The 19,050-nt window shown below is 40.4% G+C and overlaps 1 protein-coding gene across 1 annotated transcript in view; it reads left to right on the top strand.

Annotated features, from left to right (window-relative positions):
• Positions 1–19,050, top strand: part of TMEM255B (transmembrane protein 255B) — a 111,445-nt gene that overhangs the window by 25,376 nt on the left and 67,019 nt on the right. The gene's annotated exons all lie outside the window — the stretch shown is intronic.

Here is a 19,050-nt window from a genome sequence, read left to right on the forward strand (position 1 = left end):
GGAAGAAGGCTCCAGGCTGGGCCAAGGGGTTGGGGCACAGGGGAGGTGTGGTCTCTGAGGTGGGCCTAGGGAAGAGGAGTTTGGGGTGCAGTCGGGGGTTCTGGGTTTTGGGGGGCTCAGGACTGGGGCAGGCAGTTGGCGCTCAGGGTTGGGGCATGGGCTGACCTTGGGTGGCTCCCGGTCAGTGCCGCAGTGAGGGGGCTAAGGCAGGCTGCCTGCCTGTCCTGGCACCATGTTGTGCGTGCCCCAGAAGCAGCCAACAGGTCCAGGTCCTAGGCAGGGAGGCCAGGAGGCTCCATGTGCTGCTCTTGCCCACAGGCACTGCCCCCCCAGCTCCCATTGGCTGGAAACCAGCCAATAGGAGTGTGGAGCCAGTGCTCAGGGTGGGGTCAGCACGTGGAGCCCCATGGCCCCCCTGCTTAGGAGCCGAACCTACTGGCCGCTTCTGGGGTGCAGCACGGTGCCAGACAGGACAGCCTGCTTTAGCGCTGCAGCACCGCCAGCCAAACTTTTAACAGCCCAGTTGGTGGTGCTGACCGGAGCCTCTAGGGTCCCTTCTTGACCTGCTGGTCCGGTCAAAAACCGGACACCTGATCATCCTAATCATATATTAGACTAATGAAAGCATCTTATTTGCATGAAGAGAAATTGGTTTAACTTTCTTTGTATTCCTGAGGATAGGTCTCTGCCACTCCTACATGAATAAATGAAGAGTCTTGTTTCATATTGCAAGGGGAAAAAACAGATCATGTGACGATAATCATTGTCATTACCATGGTATTAGTTCCACTCTTGAACTCACACTTATTATGAGGTGAACAGCATTCCTGTGTGTTTGGTTTTTTGCCACTGCCAATCCATACTTCATATTAGGACTCAGGAAAGAGAGAGAAACAATTAATGCTAATGTAAAAAAATCAATAAGAATGGTACAAAATAATGTGACTAGTAACTGCTCCTGTATTGTTTAGCTCCCTTTTTAAAAATGAAAACCCAAGCAATCCATTATCCATAGTTTGTTGGCACCATATATGTGAAGTAGAGATTGTAATATAAATTAATTGCATAAGCTGAAAACAAACAAGGAGGTTTATAAAGACAACCTGTTTAAGGATGCTGATAGTGTCTGAGCTCAAAAATGGCTTTTTTTTAAATTTGTGAGATATACCCTAAAATGATGCGATAAAGCAGTGAAAGGCATAATACCTAAGCAACTTATTCCCTAGGAGCATCTTCCCTTGTTGACTTCTTGGTCCCTATTAATTTCCCCCAGTGTAGGGTTATAAGCAGTTTTTTCCCCAGAGCAGGTCCGTAACCATGGCAGAGTGAGCGGGGCAGCTGCCAAGAGAGCAAAGCTGCAGGAGTGGAAAAATTAGATGGCAGGACTCAGGCCAGTGGTGATGCCAGGATGCCTGGGGTCGCCGCTTACCTGCTATCCTGTTTTCAGTTTAGGGAAATATGTTCACCCTCTGGCACAACCAAACAAAACATTAGGGGTGCATATATGCTCATCTTGGGCGTAAACTGCCTACTGGTGGTGCTGTCCCAGAGTGGCTTTAAATTCTACAGAACCAAGTAGCTATTGCCCTAATGTGGCCTTTCTGCAACTGTTTGCATCTTTCCATCTTCCAGTTGTTACATGTCTGTTAGGTTTCCCCTTTCAAACTGCTGAGGAGATGGCACATCCTTGCTGATATCTTGGCATATTTTTGAATTTAGAGTCTTGTTACTGAGTCAGCAGATGTTTGGACTGTCACATGTTTGCAGCACTGGAAGCAGTGGCGGCTCTAGGTATTTTGCCACCCCAAGCACGGCAGGCAGGCTGCCCTCGACGGCTTGCCTGCGGGAGGTCCCTGGTCCTGCGGATTTGGTGGCACGCCTGCAGGAGGTCCGCCGAAGCCGCGGGACCAGCGGACCCTCCACAGGCATGCCGCCGAAGGCAACCAGCAGAGCGCCCCCCGCGGCTTGCCACACCAAGCACGCGCTTGGCATGCTGGTGCCTGGAGCCGCCCCTGACTGGAAGATGTGGGGTGGAATCCTTTGCACTGGTTGCCTCTCTTGGCAGGATGAGTCAGCTTTCTGACTTCACTTCTGTACTTGTTTGAAGTGTCGTCTGAGGGTGGTTTGTTGATATAGGGGCCTAGAGATTTGTGTAGCAGGAAACAGGAGTGTTCTGGGTTAAAAGAAGGTGTAAGTAGAGGAAAAAAATGAAATCTTTTGGTGAAGGCTCAGTTAAGTCCTGGTACTTTTCCTACCTTCCTTTGCTACCATGCACCAGGATAATCATCTCCTTCCAAGTATGCACTGTGGCAAGAAAAAGGCCAATCTGGCAGTTATCAGTGGTGGAAAGGTGTTGAGGTGGAAAGAGGGATAGCCAATAAGAAAAGAACCTTCCACAATAAAGGCAAGTGAAATTTTATATTTTATTGCTGCCATCAGTGTGAAATACTGTACAGACAGTAATAAAATCAAGGTAAATGAAAGTCTGTTATTGACTTTCTTTCAATCAGCTAAAATGTTGAGACTTTTTGTTTTTTACACAGTACTCCTATATTTCAAGACTTCAGCATTTACTAGAATATTTCTGGGCTGATACACAATTTTTTGATATTTCATCTTTAAGGTGCAGATATTTCAAGTAATTTCATCAGTGTATAACATCTGAGAATATTAGTCATACTTAATGGATATTTCAGAATTTCATGATCCCCATTCCGTTCTGCTTGATAAACAATATTCTTAAAAGTGCATCTTGTCTGAATGTTGGGATTGGATTGGTAATGTCTCTTATTTTGGACTCATAGTAGCTGTATTCCTCTTACCTTCATAGGGAACAAAATTATGTTTAATATTTTATGACGTGTGATCTAATGGCAAGAGCATAGATCAGGATCTAGGAGAACTGCTTTCTGTTCACAGCTGTCATTGAGGACACTCTATGACCTTGGGCAAGTCAACTGACCGCTTTGTGGCTGTTCTCCATTGGTCAGAGGGGTGCTGTGAGGCTTGCTTAATTAATGTTTGTAAAGTGTTTTGAAATCCTGGAAGTTCATGGACTCAAAGGCATAAGTAAATGCTTATACTCTCCTTCTGTCATTCATATTGTAAATCTGCTCTTCTCTGTTCTCTACATATTTTCCTGTGGATCAAAGTTTAGAGGGTAATTCAGACATGTGAGTCTGATATATATGTAAACATTTTACTGGCATACCTATGTCAGTTAAGGGAGTGATTTTTTTTTAAAATTTATTATTATTTATTTTATTTTACTCTGACATAGCTATGCCAACAAAGGCTCTAGCACAGATAAAGTCATACCAGTTCAAAAGTACTTTTGTCGATATGGCTTATTTTGCTTGCCAAATTGGAATAAGCTATACTTTCAGAAGCATTTTTTTGCAAGTATAACTGTGTCTACACTAGGAGGGTTGAGCCAGTTATAGATTACTAGGAAAAAGCTTTTAAGTGTAGATAAGGCCCTAGTGATCCTTACATTTCACCATCATGGCCATTCTCTTGCTTCCTCTGTCTGCCATCTTATGTACAGTACATAGGTGTCTAAGAGCAGATTATTCCTTTCAAAGCTGTTCTTTCAGTCTCTCTGTCTGCAGATCCAGAGACTGTATTTGCCATGGGAATTTTCAGCACTCCTGGAAATTTAAATACAGCTCCACCAGGGTAGCAATGGTACAAGTGTAACCTTTCTGCCAGTTGAAGTGGGCAGCAAGAATGGCCAGGTTCAATATCTAGGGGTGCCTTTTCAACAACATAAAACAGAACTGGCTTGACCCCCTCCCCCCAGTAACCTGGGAAAATTACATGCTACCTTCTGGGTGCCTCTAAGAGGCAATACTTCCTCTCTTGCAAGCACAGAGTCTGAGGTGGAAAGAGTTTTCTTTAATAAAAGTAACCTAGCATTAATCAGGGAAAACAGCACAAGCAGGATTCATAAACATAAAAGCAAGGAACAAAACACCCACCCCAGAGTACACTGGGCTGTGTCTTTTGCCTCAGGTTCTTGAATCCAACACCAAAGTTCTTGTAGTGTGCTTCCTCCCCCACCCTACCCCGCCCATAACACCCCACTCTCAGTTGTTGTCCCTGGTCAGTAAAGACCCAGAGTTCAAATGTGCATCTGCATGAATTCTCCACCCACCATCTGGCCACCTGCTCGCCACTCCCACTATCCTCTTCTGCTGCCACCTGCCTCTCTGCTGTGACCTCTGTAGGTCAGCCCCTTAGTGATTGTCAGCTTTTAGTGATTTTTAGTTCTCATCAGGCTGGGCAGAAACACTGTCCTACCATAAGTGATTTCAGCACTTAAAATAACAAAAGGCTCTTAATGAAGCCTATTTAGCTCTGAACAGTGGGGAGGAACAGGTTAAACCAGACTGGGGACCATTAGGGAGCATCCACACCCTCTTTGGCTGGGACACCTGTCCCCTCCCCTCTCTGCTTTCATGGGGTCTGGCATTTGAGCCCCTGGCTTAACAAGGTCCTTTCAGCTGAGGGTGACCTCCTCATTTGGGACAGGTTAAGCACAGTTCTGCTCCCCTTTACTCATACAATAAAGACAACAACATTGATAACATTTCACTACCCCCGCATTCAGTACTAAAGTGATTTGTAACCCAGCACCAGCCAAAGTTGATCACTTGGAGCTGTCTGCTAGATACCTACATAGAGTAGGTGTGTGCATGTAAATGAAGTGTGCTCCTGAAGTCTCTCCCCATCCCCAAGTAGCTGTCGGGGTGAGTTCATTCAGAACCTGTTTACGCAAGCGCTAGGGCAGTCCAGGCATAGATATTTTCACTGCTGCTTTTTACTGGCCAGCACCTGTTCTATAGTCGTGTTTTCACCATTACTACCAACAGATACCAGGTCAACATGGGAAGTGCTGAAAATGTAGTGCAGACCAGGCCAGTAAGACTGCAAGGCATTGTTCTGCATTTTGAGGGCTTCTTTTGCAACCAGAAGGGCTTTAATTTTCTTTTGTAAATTAATATTTAAATTATGTAGAAATTGGGGGCTAAAAGAGACGGACATCATCATTTACCTCCTTCATACCAGTTCAGTTTAACCCTTGAGGATTAGCACTTGTCTTTGGCGCTAAAGTCTAAGACAATTGCAATGCAGTGTAAATCCTTATATCCTTAATAGAATAGGTGAGCTACAGAGTATGGTCCCTGAAGGGTGAAGCCCTGTGCTTTTAAAAAATAACAGCACAGGACTAATTGTATATTAGTTTTTTTTTCACAATTTTTTCTTATGCTGTTTATGGAATGACAGCAGTGGGTACTTTACTGTCACAGGATTGAAAACAAAAGTAAACTTTATGACCTGTGAAATGTGTTTGTGGAACAGTAAAGAAATTGATTACTGTGCCCAGGAAATGCAAGTTAGAGGATAAACACAGCACTAGAAATTAATCTGGGGGGGGAAGGTTGGGGGTGGTGGCGGTGCGCACTTAGCATTTACACTGACAGATGTGTGTATTTTGAGACATCAGTGGAGTCCGTCTGAGAGACAGTTTTGCAGGTTAACAGATCCATTATAGGTTTTTCTGCTCTTAAAACAATATTGGATGTAATCATGTTGATCTGTTTAAAATTTCACGTTTCTTTACCAGGAAATGCTAAACCTTTACGACATCCAGCATGCCACTTATTTCATTTGTATTATTCTCTTTTATTGCTCTGAACAGAAACTCTAGTTAAAGCAATAAAATGCACTTTTAACATTTTAATCAATAAAGGAGCATCTGTGAATGGAAGTTCCTGGCTGGTCTCTGTAATGCCATAGCTGTTGATCTGCAGACGTAGATACATTTTTAATTTTTATTGTCTTTCCTTTAATGCTGTAGGTACTTTTTGCTTCTTGTTTATATTTCTGGTACCCTCCCATCCTGTAATCATTCTTAAACAAGTGTTTTTTGTTGATGCTCACTAAGGGGTTTTTAGCAGTTCCAAGTGCCCAGTAGGCTGCTGCTTGCTAATACTGGCTCCTGAATCCTAAATGTTTCTCCAGTCCAGAAAGTCACTCGGTCTTCTTTCCTTTTGCAGCATGATGCTCTTATTTTCCTCTCCACTTACTTTAAACCAGGCATCTTATTTATTTATTAATCACAAAAGTCAAACAGTATTAAGGAGAAAAAGATTATGTAACTTTCTTTAATATGAGTACTGAGGCAGGACAGCTTTTAATTCTAGATAATGCTGTTGACATTTATTTCTATTTAATTTATTTTTATTCTTAAAGTGTATTTACTATATAACAAAATATTTAAATACAAAAATGAAGCATAAAATACAATTGTGAACAGTATATCATAAACTCATTCTGGGTGTGATATCTCACACAGTGTTGAGACACTCTGGAGAGGCACTGACAGTAGCAAACAGGACTATTATAGGTATTGCAATCTGAGACCCAAGACTGGGTTTATTAATGAATTACAGTATATTGAAGGGACAAATATCAACAAAAGGAAAGAAGAATTATGTAGTTGCCAAGCCAGCAACTATTGAAATCTTCTCAGAAAGGTTTAGCAAAAGAATAGGATGGTATAGTAACTACTGCAACAGTTTTGCTTTAGCAGTATGTTTCTCTATTCAGAGATTCGCAAACCATCTTTCGGTCCATCTTTGGTGTGGCCCATCCCTATGACATCTAGGGATAGAACACAACACTTTTTCCAATTCGCATTTTAAACAATTCTCACTTCCAGCAGATGAAGCCACATGAGTTTATGTATTCCTTTGTTTGCCCTAGAATGAAGGCAATCCTAGCCCAATAGTCAGAAAGGAAATTCTCCCTGTAGATGTCTTAGTCTTTTTATGAGCAAATTGTTGAGCATTTCCACCAGATATAAGTAAACTCCCCTCTTCCTCTGTGCTCCCTTGAGCAGAATTCTGCAGAGAAGGCAGAAGTGTTCAATAAATATTTCTGTTTTGTATTTGGGAAAAACATGATGATGATGATAATGTAAGGCATACACAAAAAAGGAGTGCTATGATCATACATAGATAACAAGTTTTCACAGTGGTTGAACTTTTTGGACACCCTCCTCACACACACACATTGTATTCTCCACAGGTTCTAATTTCTAGACATTCCTTACCCTTGCTGTCTGGTGGTGGTGTGATATCGAGGCAGACATTTTAGTTTGAGCCTTCTTTCATACAGACCAGTGAGTCTCTCTCTCTCTGCTCTGCATTACAGGTGTGAGATATAAGTGTATGCTTTAAAGGATTCTAAAACGTTTATTGCCTAAATGTAATATAGTGTAAAGGACTACAAATATGAGGTTGTGGGGAAAAAAGTTGCAGTTTGTTGTTTTACTCTGTGTTTGGCCAGTCTTTAAACACTTTGTAATATAAAGGAGCAGAAAAGCTTAATGGTAACAGTGGAATTGGTCTGGTGCTAGGCGGAAATGGTAGAATTATCAACAATAATGTAGAAAAGGCAGAAATGTTCAATAAATATTGCTGTTCTGCCTTTGGGGGGAAAAAAACAAATGATATAATCATATTCAATTATGATGATAAAACTCTTTCCATTCTACTAGTATCTCTGGAGGATGTTAAACAGCAGCGACTGAAGTTAGACATTTAAAAATAATCAGGTCCAGAAAAGAGTTTTAAAAGAGCTGTTGATGAATGTTGATTTTCAGTAAGTCTTGGAGCACTGGGGAAGTTCCAGAAGACTGGAAGAAAGCTAACATTGTGTCAAGGTTTAAATATGGTAAATGGAGTGACCCAGGTAATTATAGGCCTGTTTAGTCTGACATTGATCCCAGCCAAGATTATGCAGCAGTTGATACAGGACTTGATTAATAAAGAATTAAAGGGGGAGAAATAATATAACCGGTGCCAATCAACATGGTTTTATCGTCAACAGATCCTGTCAAACTAATCTGATTTTTTTAAAAAAGAAATTACAAGTTTGGTTGATAAAAGTAATAGTGTTAATGCAATATACCTAAACTTCTGAAAAGTGTTTGACTTTGTACTGCACAACATTTTGATTAAAAAAAACTAGAACAATATACAGTTAACGAGACATACATTAAATGGGTTAAAAGCTGACTAACTGATATGTCTCAAAATTAAGTTGTAAATGCGGAATCATCATTGAGCAAGTTTTTAGTGGGGTACCACAGAGATTGGTTCTTGGCCCTACGCTACTTTAACGTTTTTATGAATGATCTGGAAGAAACCATAAATCATCACTCAAAGTTTGCAAATGATTCCAAAATTGGGGGAGTGATAAATAATGAAGAGGACAGGTCACTGGTACAGAGCAATCTGGATCACTTGATAAACTGGAACAAAGAGTCCTGTGGCACCTTATAGACTAACAGACGTATCAGAGCATAAGCTTTCGTGGGTGAATACCCACTTCATCAGACACATGATAAACTGGGTGCAAGTAAACAATATGCATTTTGCTACAGCTAAGTGTGAGTATATACCTCTAGGAACAAAGAATGTGTTTTTCGAGTCTTTAAGTAATTATTCTGAAAAAGATTTGGGAATCATGGTGGATAATCAGCTGAACATGCTGTTCCCATGTGACACTGTGTCCAAAAGGCTAATGTCATCTTTGGATGCATAAACAGGGGAATCTCAGGTAGGAATAGAGAGTGTATTTTACTTCTGTATTTGGCAGTGGTGCAACCACTGCTGAAATACTGTGTCAAGTTCTTGTGTTCACAATTCAACAAGGGTGTTGATAAGTTAGAACTTCAGAGAAGGAGGCTCTTGTGCTCAAAATGGTCAGAACAATGCTAAAATACAGAGAGAAGGGGAAGGAGAATAAAGAGAGAGAAGGTATATGATGTAGACTGGAACAAGCCCATGGAGAATTTTAAAAACCAGGACAATCTTGAACTGAATTCCTGGGAGGTAGTATGGTTGTTTAAGAATCGCTGGTGTGGTTATTATGAGCTGCTGTAAGTGTGTGTGTGTGTGTGTGTGTGTGAAGGCAGTAGAGAAGGGAGTTAATTTTTAAGATACTAGGTGCAGACGGAAGTTGGAACAGATGGAGAGTTCAAGATGATGGACAGTGGAAGCAAGCAAGAGGCATAAATCATAGAGGAAGGTGAAGGGAATGAAGATGTGTTTGAGGATGCTTCTCTTTAAGAAAAGAACGTCTGTATTTGAAGCATTTAGCTGAAGGAAACTGAACTGAAGCTCCACATTTCCTTATTCAAAAGAAGCAGAGTGTCAAAAGATATCTACAGCAGAATATCTTCAGCACAACAGTAGTAAGTCTAGAGAGGACTGAGAGGGCTGAAGAGAAAAGAACGGGCACTGGTGGAACTCCACGTAAGAGGTATCTTCCTAAAGAAGCAGAAGAGGAGCCATTCCAGATAGACCGAGAGAACCCTTAAGAATAAGACCATGACAAGAAGGAACTAGATATGCCTGCATAGCTATGCAAGTCCAGGGAAGGCTGTGCTGAAATGAAGCAGAAAGAGGCAATATCAGTGGAAGGAGAATGGTTTCTCTGCTATTGTCAGAATGAAATCTAGACTGAAGTCAGTCAGTGATACTGCTATGCAAGAGATGAATGGAGAAATGAAAGAAGGCTTCTTTTAAGAGCACTTGAAAATAGCAATGAGCATATGCATGCCTGTGCAATTGCCTAATTTGCATATGCAGATACAGAGTTTGCAAGCCCAATGGAAGCTGCATCAAGTATGTTAAGCCCCAAATTCGATTTATCATAACATAATCTGATGGTGAATGATCTTCCTTCACCCTCCCATCACCCATAATTTAGAAAACAAAATACAGTTTCTGTGTTTGTTTACATAGAACTGGTAATACTTTATGCACTGGTCTGGCAGAAGACAGATCATAAGTTGACTGACTAACAATACCCAGGACTTTGCAAACATCATTGATGATGCTGGTATAAAAACAGAGAAGTAAATGAAGCAGAACCACACTGGTTTGTACTCCATAATAAATAAGTCTTAGCAGTTCTATAGTACTTTACATCTTCAAATTGCTCTGCAAACACTCGCTAAACTTCAAAATGCCCCACTGAGGTAGGTAAGGAAGTACTATTTCTATTTCCAAATGAGGAAACTGCTTACAGGCCAGGGCCGGCTCCAGCTTTTTTGCTGCCCGAAGTAGTGAAGAGGAAAAAACAAAAACAAACAAAAACAGATTGAGCTGCCGCCAAAGTACCGCCGAAAAGTAAGAGACCGAGTGAAGAACTTGCCACCGAATTGCTGCTGAAGGCTAAAGCGGAGCGCTTGAGCTGCTGCTGAAGTGCCGCCGAACACCCGAATACCGGATGGAGTGCCGCCCCTTTCTATTGGCCACCCGAGGCACCTGCTTCCTTCGCTGGTGCCTGGAGCTGTCCCTGTTAAGGGCAGTCACTCCCAGAGGCATTATTAGCATTAAATTTTTGCATATAGTGCCACAGGTGTGCATGGCACTTTACATGACTAGTAAAGATATAGTCCCTGTCGAATTGGCAATGCCTCTGTGAATGCTGGAGGTAAGCAGGCCTGAGTATCCTTTGCTGCCCCCTTTTATAATGTGTTACCGACTCTGCTGGCTCAGTTCTCCTAGCCAGTGCAGCTGGAGGGTTGATATTATTGCCCACTCTTGATCCTCATCTCCTGACCCCAGTGTTAGATGTTCCAGACAGTGCTAGACTCCCATTGTCATTATGTGGGAGTGTAGCCATGAAAGGAAATTGTTGCCACTAAATAAGTGTCTGAGAAAGTTGACTGGTTTCTATTGGTATCACTGGAGGAAAAAAGTAGAGATAAATAAGAGCATGCTTTAGTGTCTGAAACAGACCCTTGTATATTGTGTCTGTGACCATTGAGCCTGCCAGCGTGTGCAATATTATGGAAGAAATTTTCTGAGGGGAAAATGTAGTCCATAATAGGAATTTTCATCCAGCAAAATAATTGATACCTCTGCTGTGGCTCTTCATGTCCATTCCCCACACTTTAGTTTATCTAAGCAGTTGTGCATTTTGATTTATGTAAGTTTTCTCAAGATTTCTCCTGGGAGTTCTTCTGTGTGTCTGTTATTTCCGTTGGGATTTTTCTTTCACTGTTTTGCCTAATTATTCCTGACATTTTACCAAACAGTGGACTTCTTCACAGAGAGGAAAACAAAAGTGTCCCTTGACCCCAAAGAACAAAATAGTGCAACCCAAAAGCCAGTCTTCATCATTTTAATTAATTAATAATTGGAGATATACCAATCTCCTAGAACTGGAAGGGACCTTGAAAGGTTATTGAGTCCAGCCCCCTGCCTTCACTAGCAGGACCAATTTTTGCCCCAGATCTCTAAGTGGCCCCCTCAAGGATTGAACTCACAACCCTGGGTTTAGCAGGCCAGTGCTCAAACCACTGAGCTATCCCTCCCCCTGCTTATTCTTGCACTGTAACTAAAAACTATGCTTATTTTTGTAGTCAGTGAAATTCAAAGATAAAAGCTATAGAGGAAAAGCTGTGACTGGAAGAACGGTATAGTTTGTCAGCGTAAAATTTCTTTCCTATATATATTTTATAGTTTACATAGTCAACAAACAAATTAAACAATATTAACATTTTTATTACATTTTCCTCTGAAAGAAGGTATTGGACCAGATCCTCATCTGATGTAAATTGATTTAACTCCACTGGAACTAGAATTATACATTTACGTTATTACATATGTTTCTAATTACATCACTGTAGCACTTGTAATAATACTTGGCATTTTGTGCTTTCTGGGTCAGTCTCTTCTCTTAGTTACGCTACTGTACATCTAAATAACTCCATTAACTTTGATGGAGTCATTCAGATTTACACTAGGAAAATCAAAAGCAGAATTTGGTCCTACATTTGCAAAGTTCTTTACAAATATTTAACTTTTTATCCACACAACATCTTTGTAAGGCCAGCATTATTATCCCCTTTTTGCAGAAGCGAAAACTGAGGTAAATGGACATGCCCAAAGCCACACACAATGTCTGTGGTGGAGCCAAAACTAGAGCTCAGGACATTGTGCCTCCCAATCCTATGCTTTTTGGCTCCAGAGAATACTATCATTCTCATGCAATTTCTTTGCTTTCTGGTTCCGCAGATATAAAAGAAATGGCAGAACTCAGAGCGTGATGGAAGGGAGTGCAGCTTTCTCTGATGGGCTTTGATTATTTGCATCTTTGCTGTAAACTTCTTCCTCCTCATAGTTCAAGGCAACTACACCTGCATTTCCCCTCAGTGGTTCAGCAAAGGCACCCACTTCCAGTCTTGCAGCTGCCCTATTGTTACCTGTCTTGTGTGGAGACCCGTGCCTCTCCTTTCTGACCGAGGTATTTCCAGGCTGCACAGTTCCTTGCCTTCACTGTGTATCTCCCAGCAGAGACAGGTTGCCCAAGGACATCTGCTAGCTTTCTCTTCAGAGGCTGGTATCGGAGAGATTGTCAACAATTATAAGATACCATGCAGTTCTTCCTATGCAAGCTTATTTTATTCCCAAGGTAAAAAGAATTACAGATAATACATATTACAAACAATAAAAGGACCTACACATATGCTAAGAAGCTTTGGATTCTGGCAGGCCCGGTCATTCCGACCCTTCCTTAGGATTGGGGCCCTCCATGGAGCAGAGGTGTTGTCCGTTTACCTCTTTGGGGGTGGGAGGCACTTCTCTTTAGATATTGCAACCTGAGTGAATTTACCTACTCACCCCCTGCTATTCTCCTATTTGCCCTTCCCATGCAAATACATACATTTCCCCAATAACACATACACAGTTGCATTCTTAATACAATGGACTCCAAAGATTTTAAAACTCATTCAATAAGGTTTAAGATCACACAGGATATTGCAGGAAACTGTCAGTCTGTTACAACCATGATAGGACATTTCTTTGTTTTCAATATCCCTAACTGATTCAGCTCCACTCTTTCAAATGTCATGTTAATCCAATATCCTAAACTCCTAAAACACTCAAGAAAACATTCAGAGTCAGGGAAGTGGAAGGAAGTCCTCAGATTTTTAAGATACCAGTTAACACTATGAAAAGCACTTTGCAAGGTATCAGCTACCTCTTCTGTGACGTTGGTGTGCCGTTTGCTGAGGTGCAAAGGTATTGGATCTGATTCTCCGTTTAAGCAAAATTAGTGTAAAATGCTACCAAATCAAAATAGTAGGTAGTGTTTCTACACCCACTTCATTTTCACATTGAACAGAGGTAAATGACTAATCAAACGGCCAGAAAATGGGGAACCAAGCCCATGATATTTGTACAAACTTGTTTCATTGCCTAAACTTCTAAAAATACTTTGCACTTATATGACACTTTTCATATAAGTATCTGAAAGCTCTTTTCAAAAGTGAGTGTGTTATTTCCAGTTCATAGATGGAGAAATTAAGGCACCAAAAGGGTAAAGGGAGTTGCCCAAGTAGACATGCTGTGATGATGCTGGCAAGAAGAGCCAGCTTTCCTGACTCCATTACCTTATCTGATGGTTAGACACTCTTGCCTACCAATTTGTTCTAGCCATATCATAAATAGGTTTTTAGGGTCTAGTTAGGCCAGATTTGCCTGTGTTGCTTCCAGGGATGTCCTCCTTTGAATCAGCTAAATAATATTAATTGTGCCATTATGCAAGTGGCCAAGAATGCTCCCCCAGTTGTGCCATTCAGAAGGCCATGTAGATTTTCTTTTGGAGAGGACTGTATGCATTTTTTGATATGTAACGTTTAAATCTGAAAGTTGAAATCAGTACTGAAAGTCCCATATTTAGTTACACAGGACTTTCCTTAAGGTAAGAACATGTGCTGTTACAGCTGAGTTCTTATCTTCACAAATTATAGTTTTCTACCTCTAGTTCTTTAAGTTGTTCCCAGTGCTGTAATTTAACATAATAGTATTTGGATTTTTTTTCCCTCCCTGATCCGGAGGCCAGTCTAAGAAACAAGCCCACAAGCACTGGATGGACAATAACAAAATTCTTTCATCATTAGAAATTCCAGTAATTGTACTCGGTGTTAAAACTAGAATTGACATTAATGAATAATGAAGCTCCAGTACATGACACAATCATATCTCCTGTGGTCTGACAGCTCTCGAGCAAAGTCTCCATTACAGCAATGCTATTACTGAAGAACCGACCTTTGGAAAGAATGGGCTGACAGGCCATAAATTGTGAGGCACATTACCTAGTGCAGCGATAAGCCTCCTTAATAACCCAAGAGTGAGCACTGGTATAAGAGTCTGGCCTGCCTGAATTCTCTCCATAGAGGCAGAGCAATGGTTTCAGTTAATGATGGTGGCAAAAGCTGCTGTTGTGAAGAAGTCTGTGCAAAAGAGGCGGCAGAGGCCCCAAATCAGAGTACGTTAATTAACAATTGAAGATGCTTTTTTTTTCTATCTCACAACACAGGCGGCTCTTTACTAGTAGCAGCACCTCAAGCAGAATGCAATGAGTTTTATTCTCTTAGTTTTACAGGTTATTAATCTATGTCCCTGTTTAGTTGCCATAGTAACAGATGCAGTTCCTGGTGAGGATTGTGCCAGGTATTGAAAGTCCTTGTATGTTGTGGATGATGATATAGCATACAACCAGTTTGTAACCTTCTGCTTTTATGGTATTAACCAGTGAGCTGAAAAAGTGCAATAAACTTATTTGACTACATCTTGAGCACTAAGCTTAGAGATGCATGGAAATATAAGTAGTAAAAGCTCCACAGAACCAAACTATACATCTGCTAAGTTAGTTTTAGGGACAGCTACAACAAACTGCCTCTTGTATTTCTTTATTAAATGTGTTTGCTGTGCCCAGTTTGACTATATAAAGGGCTTTGGAAGCCTGTGGTGTAACATTTATGCAGCTATTTCAGTGCCTTCTCCTTTCAGACCAAAAGGCATCAGATGACAGTGTTTCTCAATTTACATTGATGCAGATAATTGCGACTCTGCCTCTACTTTGGGGGGGGGGGGCGGGGGAAACAGGGGGATTTGATGAGGAGCACAGTACACAGAGACACCAGAGCCTGTTTAATGCAAAAGCAACCATTTACTGTTAGATAAAATGTCCTTGTTAGATATAATGTTACTTGCATCTTATGCAGTAGTGATTTAGAAAACAAAAAAATCCATATATTTTCTAGAAATTAAGCGGCTTAGCCTAAAAGCAGAGGGTGATGTATCTTGAGAAGCATCCAGCACTCACAAGCTATTATAACAACAATCTTAATTTAGATATCGCCTTTGAGTAAAGACAAGGAATGGTTGATTCAGAACCATGAAGGAGCCAGGTACATGTCAGAGCCACAATCTTGAGACTAGCAGGTCTTATAGAGCTGTACTTTTCTCTGAAGGCAGATGGTAGGGTACCAGCATGTAACAGAATCATACACAGGTAGTTTATTCATACCGAGAGACTCTACACATTGATCTAAAATATGAAAGTCATGTCAGCAGAGGCAAACTTTTTAGGTTCAGAATTTGGGTGCACTTTATAGATGTCTCCAAAACTTGTAAAGCATCATCTCATGCCAAAACATACTACTTCCCGCTATGTTTTTCCCCACTACAGGCTATTCATCTTTCTCCCTCTCACTGAACTGGCCCATTCACTACCACATACTGTCTTGAGCGGCCATTGTGAAGAGACCCAATGGTCTTATATGCCCTTCTATATGTGTAGGGGGAAACCAACTGGCTTGGCCAAACTTTCTAGAATTTTATATCCTGTCTTTCCAAAGTTTAACTTCAGCTAGCTTTTGTTTGTCCAGCTGCTAATTTCATTCAGGCATTGGGAAACCTGTATGCTGGTGGCTTTTGCGTTTGACATGAACCATAGGTAAAACTGGGTATTGTCTGCAGGCTGCTTTTAAGCCCGTGGCAGGACAAAAATCTCTCCTAGCGATTTTATATAAATGGCTAGGGGAGAGTATTGAGTCCTGTGGAACTCCACAGATGAGACCTTTTGAGATATGTCAGCAGTTGTCTTTTGCAACCCTTTGGGTGCAATCAATAGGAAGTATCATAGCCAGCTCAGTGCTCTTCCAGTCACCTGCCAGGTGTTTAAGAGGGGTGAACAATATCATTAGACTTCATGGTCAATGGCATTGCATGTTACTGAGAGATTGAGGAGTATGTGCATGGGTTGAGATTGGCCCATTGCATTCTAGGGTATCTCACATCACACGAGTGTTAGGACAACAGCCATGTCTGCAATGGTGAGCAGGAAGGAAACATTTCAAGTTCTGCTGCTTCCAGAGAGGCAGAGTTGGGGCAACATGGCGACCACTTGTGCCACTAGTAGTCAAGTAGGCTGAAGAGAAGGCCCAGCACTCTTATTGATTGCACAAGAACTCAGAGTTGACAGTATATAAAACTTCAAAAATGGGTGTTCAAAATTTGGGGATACTTTGATGTTGTCTTTTAATTAAGTCATGCACACCCAGTGTGCTATATGACTAATAATAAGACATGAGATTTCTAATACGGATGGAGTCTTACACAGTGAAACCTACCCATCTGTTCTTTTAGAACACAGTTATGCAGCTGTTCACTAATCCACCCTTTCTTTAGCTTTTCCCATTTTGGTATTTTATATTTCAGCTGTTTATATTTCAGCAGGTCTAGTCATGATAGTGGACTCTCTATCCAGTAGTAAATGCTTGCACGACTGTTCCATACAGAGCACTAGTCCGGTCCTTTTTTTTCCAAAAAAATCTCTGTTAAACAGATGATTTGTTTTTCTTTTGATTATTCACTGAAGACCATTTTCACTGTCTATTAATTGACTGTACATGTTTCCCCTGGAAACAACCAAATTATTGTATTCTGTACCAGTGCCGATAATATGTTTCAATAATAATAGAGGTGGAAAAGTTCAGTTGCATAGCAATATAACAGTTAAAGCAGAGATTTTTACTGAATCAGGGTTGAAAGCAATTCTTATTAATAAAGAAGAACTTGCCATATAAACATGATAGCCAATATTTAAATACGTATGAGATTCTGTCATCGATCTGAACCTATTATTTTTTTTTAAATTGACCCCTATTTTTCACTGGCTGCCACTTAGTAAAATTATCCATTACAATTTATTTACTACTGCTCTTCTTTCCTTGTCAATCACCAACAGTTGGAATGTTCAGTAATGTAACAACTCTAACAGTCATACCAGTGATAAGAATAAGCTTTTGAATTTACAAGATTTCTTCACTTTGCTGTCTTAGCTGCATTTTTTGTGAAGAATCTCATTTTGTAGTTTGATTTTTTTTTGTCTTACTAAGAAAAATAGGGTTGGAGAAACAATATTAGTCTGTAATTTTATTTGAAGATATTCTTCTGTTTTCTTTTAATCTTTATCGTATCGAGATATTTTACATAAATTTTGACTGAACCAAAAGAATCCAGCTGAAGTAAGGCCTCATTCTGTCATCTTCACTCACACCACGTATTACCTTGCTCCACAAGTTGTTCTATTAATTTCAGTAGGCGATCTCTCAGAGTAAGGGTGGGATTCACAAAGGTATTTAGATGCCTAACTCCCTCCCCATTTTGTTTTAATAGGAGTTAGGTGACTAAGATTGCTACCCTCAATTACTACTCAATATGAGTAAGGGTGGCAGAATCTAGCCCAGAATCAATCTTTTTGAATCCATGAAAGTGTTTGCATGGGTAAATGATCATTAACGTGAAGGAGGGCTGCAGAATCAACCCCACAATTTTTTTTTTTTTTTTTTTACAAAACCACAGTTTACTGTGTACCTTTATGTAGGCATTTCTTATAGATGAAATTGTGAAGCTGAAAGTTAGCAAAATCTTGTTAGATGATTTAAGTGATTCTCGTGAGGGGAAAACATTGATTTTGGAGTGTAAATCATCAATAAGTTGCTCATGTGTGAAATAGGAAAGGCAACTCTGGGTCAGTTTCCAGTAATTCATTCTCAGCTCAGATAGGCAATTTGGTAGCACTCGGATGAGTACACTAATTATTTGAGTGACTGCTATGGCTCGAAAAACAAGATAGAGATATCTTGGAGCTTCATATAGATTGGCTTGATTTAGGCTTTTTGTATGTCCACTGTCTTTCAGATAAAGCGATCATAAGTCTTAGCAACTGTACTTACACTGTGACAGCACAGTCCAACATCCCATAAGTAACTGGAATAAACTTTAATGATAGCTCTGTGTGCATGAAGAGATGAAAGGATATATTAAAAGCACCCATGAATTATGTCATTTGAAAGATGTGGGTCATATTGTGCCATCCGTTTTTAAGCAGAATTTCTATTGATTTCATTTAGGTATTTTATTTCAAAGTGGGTGGTACATTACTCCATATGTATATATCACATGATGCAGGATTGCAAGATCATAATTTGGTACTGACACACTATCAGTTTTTCTGCTTGAAAACACTAGTGGCCACCAATGCTGCTGTAGTTATGGGATGTGACGTTTTAAAGTCTAACCACTCTTTCAGGGCTCCATAATGAATATGTAGTGATTTGCTCTAGGGTGAAACATTGTACTCTATATAAGGCATCAGCTAGAGGGAAATTATTATGAAATTATAGGTGTCCAAAAAGCCAATGATTTACTTTTATTCACTTGTGTTAATCCAAAACAGCTTCTTTGTAAAAATTCTAATTGTACAGTGCTGTATTCAGTTTTATTCTTCAGGATAAAAAGCTTTGTATAAATATTAGATAATAGTTAAAAGTGAATATTTGTATATGATTGATCGTGAACTGGATCCTTCTGTTTTGTTTTTAAATTAAAGCACCAAGTTACAGGAGTGATTTGTTACAGCAGTATCATATTGCCTCTATATAAATCCGTGGTACACCCACACCTTGAATACTGTGTGCAAATGTAGTCGCCCCCATCTCAAAAAAATATATTGGAAAAGGTTCAGAAAAGGGCAACAAAAATGATTAGGGGTATGGAATGCCTGCCATATGATGAGAGATTAATAAGACTGGGACTTTTCAGCTTGGAAAAGAGGTGACTCGGGTGGGGGAGGAAGAATATGATAGAGGTCTATAAAATCATGACT

Source organism: Mauremys reevesii, linkage group 1, assembly GCF_016161935.1.
Source record: "Mauremys reevesii isolate NIE-2019 linkage group 1, ASM1616193v1, whole genome shotgun sequence".
Classification (NCBI taxonomy): Eukaryota; Metazoa; Chordata; order Testudines; family Geoemydidae; genus Mauremys; species Mauremys reevesii.